Below are 11,384 nucleotides of genomic sequence, written 5' to 3' on the forward strand. Positions count from 1 at the left end.
GGACATACAGTCAATCCGGGCTTTATTGGAGATGACCATGGAAGTCGGAGAAAGTCCAGCCTGTTGTCAACAGAGCAGGTTCGGAGACTGTCAGGGTATCTTTGGAGGCTCATGTGCATCACCAAGGCAGTTTTCATCTGGAGCCAATGTTTCCTGCTAAAGAATGGAACTCAAAGTGTTTATCTTCTCATTACAATGCAGGTAACTGGTCAGAAAGCACACGCTTCCAGAATTGTTTAAGACGTAAAGCAAGGGGCTGGAATGGTGCTTACTGCTCTTGCATAGACCAGAGTCGGGTTCTCAGTACCTGCATCAGGCAGCTCACAATTGTCTGAAATGCCAGTGTCAGGGGGGATCCAATGCTCTCTTCTGGCCTCCATAAACACCTGTATCCTACATCCAATACAACACACACCCAAACACACACACACACACACACACACACACACACACTCATACATACACACTCACACATACACACACACTTATACACACACACTCACACACACTCATACACATACATACACACTCACGCACACATTCATACACTCATATACACACACTCACACATTCACACACACACCCAAACACACACACACACACACACACACACACACACACACACACATACATACACACACACTGGGGAATTCAGGGCTGGAAAAAAGGCTCACTGGTTGAGCGCACTGGCTACTCTTCCAGAGGGATCCAGGTTTGATTTCCAGTACTCATATGGTGGCTCACAACTGTCTGTAGTTCCTGTCAGTCCCAGGTCTCCCACACCCTCTCCTGGCATCAGCAGACACCAGGCACATATGAGGGACACAGACAAACATGAAGAAAACACCAATACACAAAAACCAACATAAGTAAATATAGAGAACACAGAAAGTTGTTTATCTCTTACTAGACTGAGGAGCAAAGACCATTTTTTTAGTAGGCATGGTAGACACAGCTGCTGCTCCAGTGGAACTTTGAGCAAGAATGTTAACAGTGATGTCAGGTGCATTCTGGGATACATGAAAGGCAGATGTGTAGGAAGGGACCAGCAGAGCCCAGAAGGAGCAGAGAGAGTTTTCCATTTGTACTTGCTGAGAGCAGTGGGAGGATTGAAAATAATGTGGTATTACAAACAGCCACAAGGTACAGATGGCCACTGTAACCACTGCCTGCTATAAATGGCTTCAGCCATTAGTAGCTTTTCTATTCTACATCATGTGTCTTGGGAATTCAAACCACTGCAAGGGCACTTCAGGTAAGATTCTGGTGCTCAGAGTAAGCAACAAAGCATGTCTGAGAACCTCCTAGAGATAGCTTATCATCCCCCTGAGGATTGTGGCCGTACACATTCCTCCCACACAGAATAGCTTAAACAGAGTTTTGAACTCCAGAAAGCAGGGTTACTGGAGTTTCCAATCTACTACATAGGGGACAGAGAGGCTGGGCTTTCAGCATCAAGGGGTTGGCCAGGTTGGTTTTCTCCTTGGCTTCTCTCCTTGGCTTGCTGGCGGCTGCCCACTCACTCTGTGGGCACACTCTTTCTTCTGATCTTGTCCCTGGGTCACCTGTATATGACTGACATTGTGGATGTAGAGGCAAGTGTTGAAGTTGTGCTTATAAAAGGAATAGCTCTGTAAATAGGAAGCAGAGAACCCTGGGAGTGTTTCAGCTCTCAGGCTGAGAGCTGGCAAAGCCACTGAACTTTTGAAGATCTCTGAGATTTGTGGTTCGTCATGGCACATACCTGTAACCCCAGCACTCAGGAGCCTGAGGCAGTGGGATTGGGAGCTCGACATCAGTCTGGGATACACAATAAAACCCCCATCTCAAAGAACTAAAAAGGGTAGCTGTAGAGTAATGTTCAAGAGAGTTTTTTGGTGGGTTTTTTGATTATGGGATCATTACCTGCTTTTTTTGAGTACTTTCTATGGACCATAAAATGGGTGTGAGTTGCCAAGTCCTGGGACAATGATGGGGCTGCAAGGAGACAATAGAATAACACCTCTAAGAGAGCTCGGAGAGCTGGCACCAGAGCCAAGTGTGCCTGAGCTGTGCATAGCTGTAGGGATGCTTGACATTGCTGAGGAAACGCCTCATGAAGGGCACCTTTCCAAACTGCAGCCATGAGATTGTCCATGGGTTAGGAGGTAATGAATACCAGGACTGTGGAAACTGGAAAAGTGACTCCTGTCTGTCAGAGGTGTCACAGACAAGGTAAGGTGGGTACTGTGCTGTATTTGGAAACTACAGGCTTGGTATAATTTTGCAAAGTAACTGGAACTTAGATATTATTATTATTATTATTATTATTATTATTGTTGTTATTGTTATTACCATACTTAACAAGAAATTAGCTAAGGAGATGGCTCAATGAGTAAAGTGCTTGCCATGCAAACCTGAGGACTTGAGTTGGGATCATGGCACTCACATACACATCCAGATGTGGTTATACATCTGTAATTCCAGCACTGGGGGAGGGGCTGGGCAGAGGCCAACAGATCCGAAGAGCTCACTGGCCCTGGCCATGCAAGCCAGTTGGTGAAGCCCATGAAGCCCTGGGTTCAGTGAGGGATTGTCTCAAGAAATGTGGAGATTGAAGAAGATACTCAACATGGATCTCTGGTCGCCACATGTCTGTACATGTCTGCATAGCACACACACACACACACACACACACACACACACACTTTTTTTTTAGTTAATTGACTGTTGTCATTATTGAATGTGATGTGCCTATGTGAGCATGAATGTGGCATGGTGCATGTGGGGTTGTCAAAGGACAACTGTACAGCTTCCATTTTTCCTCCCACATTTCCGTGGGTCCCCGGGAACTGAATTCAGGCCATCAGCCTTTACCCACTGGGTCATATCACTGCCCCATGGAGTTTTCTGTAATCACTCACTGGAGCTCACATCCAGCCCATGATTGGCTTTTGCTCTCGATGCTCTACAAATGGACTTGACCTAGGCTGAGGCGGGTTGGGGACAACGCCAAAGCCAAGAGCCAGGTAGTAACAGAGCCAGAACCTAACCCTCCTGCAAATCCCCTGATTTCCCACTTGCACCTAAAATAATATAAGCAAGATGTTATATGGTCTTGAATCTTAAAAACATCTTTTAAAATAAGATTATTGTTTTTCTAGATTCAAGTTGGGCCTTGGAAGTGGGGAAAGAATTGAGGGAACTTGGAAAGACTGAGGAAGGACCTGGCCAAAGTGAGCAATAGCTTGGGAAAGCAACAGAAAACCCTCCCTCACCAGGGGGAAGGAATTGTTCACTGCATGCATGGCAAGCTCCACAGGGGCTAGAGCTGGAGTCTTATCACTTCTCTCTGTGTCTCCTCCTCTCCCTCCCTTCCCGGCTGGGAATAGAGTGCATTCTGAGCTGTCACTAATGCACCATGTTATCAGACCAAGAAGGAAAGTTCCAGAACACATTTGAAAAATCTCTCTCTCTCTCTCTCTCTCTCTCTCTCTCTCTCTCTCTCTCTCTCTCTCTCTCTCTCTCCCTCTTTCTCCTTCCTTCTTTCCTTCCTTCCCTGAAGTGGACCTGAAACACTTGACTATATCATGGGTGCCACAACTTACTCTGCAGACTCTGGCTCCAAGACATAGAATAGATGACGATCACCCACACACAGTGTTGGGGGAGACCTCATCCTGTAAGTCAAAGCCTGAAGAGCCAACAACGCCCAGGTCCTTGAGGCTCACTTCCACATATCTCTCTGCAGGCTAAATACGACTTCTCCACTTATGGCAAAACTTATGTGTACCCAGAGGATGGTGGACGACATGGCTAAGCCACAGGCAAGCTCAGAAAGAGCTTTTCCAATATCGTCCAAGGCTTTGTGGGCCAGTGCGCACAGTACCATAATAGACGCTTTCTGATCTTTCTCACACTGTGCCTGGCTCTCCTAAGTATTGGGCCTATTACATTTTTAAAAATAGCTCTCAAGTAATTTGTGTGCTGAACTGGCTACAGGATAGGAAAAAACCCACCTGAGTACATTCTCTGTGCTCCCAACAGCCAGAGACCAAGAGCAGCAAAGGCAGTTTGCTCTGAGCTAATTTTCAGCATTAGGGGCTTATCAGAACCTAAATTCTTCCCTAATAAACGATGAAGCAGCAGCCACTCTTTGAGCCACTTACTCAGGTGACCAGGGAATTGGTGGACGAGGTAAAATTTTCCATCAGTGACAACACACAGCTGTTGGGGTTCAAAGAGCCAAGACTCTAATCAGACCAGGTTATATAAGTAGCACTGATTCATTATCTCTGCTTGCCGGATAGGTTTCATCCTGCAGCTGTGGCTGTGCAGGGCCGCCACACAGCTAATGGGACATTGACACACAAAGCCACCAACCCAGAAGACAGGAAGTGTGGAGCCCTCCGCTCCCTTCCAACCGTGTCCACATCCTCTCCCTTTAAGTAATATGAAGTCCATGTTATACTATTGCCCTGGTTTATGTTTTAAATGGTCCTATAAGGTTGGTGAGATGGCTCTAGTGGGTAGAGACACTTACGAGCAAGTCTGGTGACCCAAGTTCAGTTTCTAGATTCACATGGTGGAAGGATGGATGTGGCTGTAGGGAGCTGTCCTCTGACCTCCACATGAGGCATTCATGAGTACACACTCACACACACACACCACCACCACCACTCTAAATGTAATAGAGGCTACAGAAATGGCTCAGTGGTTAAGATTACTTGCTGCTTTTATAGAGAACTGGGGTTTTGTTCCCAGTACCCACATGGCAGCTCACAACTGCTTATAACTCCAGTTCCAGGGGCTACTTTCGGCTTCCTCAGGCACCAGGCAAGCACACAGCAGGCATACATATAACCAGGCAAAACACTCATATACATATTAAAAAAATCTTTAAGACAAAATGATAAAATAAAATAAATGTGATTAAAAAATGCCACCTGAGACTTCCGGTTGGCATATCCTGAGGTGTGTCTTGTGAACTTCATGTTTCCCTCAACGTTCGAAGGACAACAGTGATGGCCATGAAGCCAGGGCTACTAGAGTGAGCCATGAAGGTGAGCAGTGGCAAGGAAGTCAATAAGGGGTGGGGATTGCTATCCCTGCTGCTGAGCCACTGAGGTGAGCCATGTGTTTTGAAATCTGGATTTGCCAGGTTGCCAATGTTCATCTTAGAACCAACAGAAGTGGCACCACTAACTGGCCAAATTAGGTGCAATGATTAGCAATTCACAATGTATTTCCACATCTACAACCTGCCTACCTCTTAAATACCCAACGGTGTGGGGAAGGACATATTTATCATTCAACCTTTAAGGATGAGGTCTGTTGAGTGGCTGGTGCAATCTCTCAGTAAAGTATTTGTCATGCATGCAGAAACATCTATGTTGTAGGCACAAAGTCCATGTATACGAACCTAGTGGTCCATGCTTGTAGTACTTGCACTAGGGAGATGGAGATAGAATCCCTTAGACTCCTTGGTCAGCTAACCTAGCCTATTTGTTGAGCTGCATGCTTTGAGACGCCCTATTTCAACACCTAAAGTTAATCTCTCTCTCTCTCTCTCTCTCTCTCTCTCTCTCTCTCTCTCTCTCTCATACATACACACACACACACACACACACACACACACACACACACACTCCTAAACACACACTCTCACACACATACAAATGAAGTGAGGAGTTTTGATGGCTCTATAAATAAATAATATCCCTGATTTGCGCCCCCACCCCCCTCAACGTTAAAAATTTGGTGAAGCTTGGAACAGAAGGAAATCTACTGAAGTGAACCATGTCAGATGTATCGTCTAGCTATCAAAGCTCTTGAGGAGTCGACTGAGGAGATGACAGGCCTGCTGACATCTCGCCCAAACTCTACAGGCACATAGAAGATACAGTCAGGGGAAGGTTGAGACAGCCCGTCCAAGTGTAGCTAATGCATCTTCCAAGATTCCAGAACCAGAGAGAAGAGAGCACACACCAAGATCAGGGCCTTTTGGTGGACAAGCTCCAGCCAACTGAGAAGCACGTACCCTGGGCTGTTCCTGATGGGAGCATGAGAGCACTAGGAGAGCCAGTGTCACTCATGGAAACGCAGGCATGAGCTTAGGTTTGCTTACAGCATCTTAGCTCTTTGTTCTCTGCCATTGGGTTGAAGCGCTCAACCAGTTGGCATTCAAGGTTGTGTTTGCTCACCATAGGAACTTCTGACCAGCACACTCCCACCTTGATGAGGCAGTTCCTTTGTAGACTTATTCTGGGATCCAAGAAGGGCGAGTTGACAATCTGCCTTCAGAAGACTCTGACTGGGCCCAAGAGTAGATTAATTTATCTAACACATTCCGTCCCTCATCTGTTCCTCTCCCTGTATCCCCAGATGTCCACATTGTCTACCACATGCTCTTCAGAGACTGTGCAGTGGGTTAAATCACAATATAAAGGCATTCAATAACATCCTTATAGGAACATGGACAAACTGAATGCAAACTCATTCCTACTTGAAAATTCCGAGTAAAGCAGGGAGATCCAAAACTTAAAGCACTTCTCAGTCCAAGGAAGCTGAGGTCCAAAAGAATTATGATCCAAAGTTAAATTTCCTTAACACGTAGAAGTAAAAGCCCAAAGAAATTAAAGTCTAATTCAAGTTTTTATTTTTCCTGTGACTTGATATGCAAAGAGATGAATGTCCAAAATTTCATTTTCCAATTTCCAGTTCTGCTCAGCCTCAATCAGAGAGCCCTGGTGTAACGCCTTGAGCAGCTGCAGCCCCGGGCTGTCTTCCATGGGAAAGGGTGTGGCCTCCTCCATGGACTCTCATGAGTCTCATTTTTAAGAAGAGTTCAAAGAGTTAATAGAACACATAAGATTATTATAGTATCAGTCTCATATTCCACAAAATTTAGAACCACAAGCAGTCCCCAGCTGCCAGGGCAGTTATCTGAGCAAAATTGCTTTTTCAGAGCCCCATACTTGGTGTTGCCAGAGGCCTAGCAATATTTGGAAAATGAAAGGGAAAAAAATCTGTGGATTAAACCACAATTTAGGTCCTGAAATCTCAACTCTTACCCAGGGTTTATATATTTAACAACCAGAGCCAAAAAGGGGTGACCTCTTGAATGTGAACAAGCCAAGTGAATCCAAGCAAATGCTTAATCTCTCCATGGTTGCTTTCAGTGCTCCCTCCCAGATGAGATATGAGGTGACACAAAGAATGTTGCCTGGGACATCTAATCTACCCTGATGACCTGTGCCTGGCACAGGGACACTGTTGTGCTCTGTAGTTCAAATGCTGTGTTGTTTAAGCCCTTGGCCTTCACTGTTGACCCTTGAAGCACAGGCCCACCCTCTGCCGAAGGCACAGTCAGGCCACTGATTGGGTAGATGCAGGCGATGTTGGGGCAGCCGTGGTGAGGATGGGTTTAGTTCATCCCTCAGCAACCTACTTGCTCAAGTCTAGAGACTGAGCAGCTAATGTCCTCATTTTTAAACCACTGCAGGCAAACTGTCATTGTCCCGCCCACCAAGAAAGCATCCATGATTGGAAAGACCATATACATGGTCAACCCAGGAGACAGGTTCAACTAGGTGAGTGCAGAGCATGAAGAATGATAATTACAATGGTGAAAGCATCAAATGTCCTGGGTGAAAGGTAACGTGTGGCTGGCTGGGCCATCAGCAGTGTAATCGTACAGTGTGGGAACCCTTTTCTGGGGAAAGTCCTTCCAGATGGGATGACAAGAAATTCCCCAAAGTACATTGAGCCTCAGAGGCTAGTTTGGAGTTAATGTTAAGTGATATCAGAAATGGACTTGGGTCTCTGGATTACAGCCAAGGTCACATCTCTCCCCTCTGGTGACTCATGCCAGTTCTCCTCTCCAATTCTCTCCAACTCCACTCCAGCAGCCTGGGCTACCCTTACTGTCCTTGGGCAGTACTTGGGGTTGACCCCAAGGCCTTGAGCCTACTGGTCCAGAACTTTCCCACTAAGCTCTATCTAATGCCTTTGGGTTTTTGAGACAGTCACACTTGGTAGCTGAGGTTAGCCCAGAACTATGTCACTCCCTTAGATAGGCATGCCCCACATGCTCGCTCCGTAAATGTGAGCACCTTTCTATTCCCTTTCTGTCTTTGTTTTTTTAATGTGACGTGTATTTTTCGACTCCACACGTAATAAATGCTCACCATGTAATTCCTTTCTCTGATTTGGAAATTGCAGAAGGGAGCAAAGCATTGACTGGGCTTAGAGACACACATCTATAACCAGAATAATCAGGAGGCTGAGGCTAGAGATTGGAGTCAGCCTGAGCTACATATAAAACTCTACTTTTAATGATCCAATGATACATAACTAGATATAAAGATAAAACCAATTGTATTTTCATAGTACAAACAAAATGCTCTGCTAACTTTTTCCCTATATTCCGAATATTTGTTTTCAAATATATAAGATATAGAAATAAAATGTAATAAATATTTTTGAACAGTTATTCATTTTTTCTTTCTTGCTAATACATCTCCCCCTTTCCTCTCTCCTTCCTTCCAGCTACTATGAGGCAATGCATTCATCACCTCAGGGAGCAAGAGACAGGGCAGAGGGCAGAAAACATGGAGTTTTTGCTTTCTGAAACCCAAGCCTGTCTGGAATAGCAGCCTCATCACCTCTGAGGCAAACAATTTCCCTCCCTTTCCAAATATTTTCATTTCATATTTCTTTTTTCTTGATATTCTTATGGCTCACTGTGCCAAGAAAATATTAAAAAGCTGTGATGAGGGCATGAGCTCATGGCAAGCTCCGACTTCAGTATCTAGGTTTCCCCATCAAAAGTGACCGTGTCCAAACTGACGTAAATATTCTTCATCTGGTGAGGGAAATTATCCTCATTGCTAAGGAGTTTCTATTTTCAACTTTTATTAAAAATCAGAAATGCTGTTGAATGTTCTCCCATGTATTTGGCATCCTTTTTTAAAAAAGATTTTATTTGTATTTTATGTATATGAATGTTTGCCCATATGTATGTATGAGCACCATGTATGGTACCCCAGAGGGCAGGAGAGGGTGCTATCTCCTCATGCCCCAACCCCCACAACTGGAGTTGTGTTGGTTGTGAGCTAGCTTGGGAGTGCTAGGAACTGAACCTGGGTCCTCTGTCAAATCAACAAGGGCTCTTTACCACTGAGCCATCTTTGCAGTCCCAAGTCATTTTCTACTACTATTGCTGCTGCTGCTGCTACTACTACCACTACTATCACTACTACTACTACTACTACTACTACTACTACTACTGCTGCTGCTGCTGCTGCTGCTGCTGCTGCTGCTGCTACTACTACTACTACTACTATTACTACTACTACTGCTGCTGCTGCTACCACTACTACTACTACTACTACTATTACTATTACTACTGCCACTACTGCTGCTGCTACTACTACTGCTGCTGCTGCTGCTGCTGCTGCTGCTGCTACTACCACTACTATCACTACTACTACTACTACTACTATTACTACTGCTACTACTGTTGCTGCTACTACTACTACTACTATTACTACTACTACTACTATTACTACTACTATTATTACTACTACTATTACTACTACTACTACTACTATTACTACTGCTGCTGCTGCTGCTGCTGCTGCTACTACTACTACTACTACTACTACTACTACTACTACTACCATTTTAAAAGGAGCTAAGAAGATCTCTTGAATCACCTCCATGAAGTGTAGTTGGTAAGGAACAAGTGACACCAAGAAAACTCACCTCAGGCATGTAATATACAAGCAAACCCTGGAAGAATGTTGGATCTCGGTCTCATCATTTCATTCTGGTGCAATTCAGGTGCAAATATCAGCTGGCTGGATGACTTTATAGTGTTAAGTAGACACCCATGCATTTGCAAGTTGAAGCACGACCCCTGTGGGTCGCTAGTATGCCAGTCCTATATGCTGACTTTCTCGAATGAAATATTTAAACATGTCTTTGTTTTAAAACCAACTTTAAAGTAAATGCTTTGGAAGTATTGACTGAGATTTATTTTTTATTTTTAATTATATGTGTGTGTGCATAAGTGCAGACTCCCAGGAAGACCAGAGGTGACAGATCCTCCAGAGCTGTGATTAGTTACACAGTTATGAGCCACCAAGTGGACCTGGTGTCTGTAAGAGCAGCAAGTGCTCTTAAATGCTAAACCGTATCTCCAGCCCAATCTTGGCATCTTAGACGATGACTCTAGGACTAATTCTGCTTTGCTCTATAGATGAAAAATTAGATCAACTGATCCTCTATCATCAAACTATTTTTCTCAGTCCTGATTACACTGTTGCTCTTTATTTAAAATAATATGCTGGAGTTGGTTGGCTAGTGGAGCCCAAAGTAAAATTGGTTTATATAATTTTTTATTTTTAGCAGTACTAAGCTTGTTTTATTTTTTCAAAAACAAAAGGCATGAAGCATGTTGAGATAAATTGGAATAATTTTATTATTTTTCTAGCTTACGTAACAGGAGAAGACTGTTTTCCTTGAAGAAACCTAAACCTGGCTCATGAAATCTTTCAGGCTTAGTGCATGGTATGAGATAATCCTTTGACAGCTTTTCTGTTTTACTGATGGTTACTGGTTGTGGAGTTTTATTTCATCTTATGTCAACTTTATTACTTCAAACTTTTCTCCGTAAACAGTGCTGAGCATTTCAGGTTGATTAGCACAGAATCACACGCAGTTCCTGTTTTTGTCTTGTAAACTAATTTAGTATATATTTTGTTATGCTCTAAGTGATTTGATTCTTTTTTCCCCCCTGAAGGAACAATTCTTGGATTTATGACTAATTTTCCATTAGTTTGCCGAATTTAGCTTTTTGTCTTCCCTTTCCCCCTCACAGCTGCTTTTTTAAAGGGTGGTACAATGATGGTTTTCCATTTTAATTCAAGTGGAATTTGTTTATACTTTAAATGTTAGTAGTGAGCGATCTGAGATACTTATCCTCTCTCTGATTACAGACTTTTACCACAACCCACTCATTTAAAAAAAACTGTTAAACACGTGTATGTATGTGTGTGTATGTGTATGTATGTATGTGTATGTATATGTATATATGTATGTGTATGTGTGTGTATGTGTATATGTGTGTATGTATGTGTCTGTACATATGAATGAGTATATGTGTGTGTATGTGTGAATGTGTGTATGTATGTGTGTATGTGTGTATGTGTGTATGTGTATGTATATGTATATATGTATGTGTATGTGTGTATATGTGTATGTGTGTGTATGTGTGTATGTGTGTATGTATGTGTCTGTGCATATGTATGAGTATATGTGTGTGTATGTGTGAATGTGTGTATGTATGTGTGTGTATGTGTGTATGCATGTGTGTATGTGTGTGTGTATGCATGTGTGTA

This window comes from Rattus norvegicus, chromosome 15 (assembly GCF_036323735.1).
Source record: "Rattus norvegicus strain BN/NHsdMcwi chromosome 15, GRCr8, whole genome shotgun sequence".
Lineage (NCBI taxonomy): Eukaryota > Metazoa > Chordata > Mammalia > Rodentia > Muridae > Rattus > Rattus norvegicus.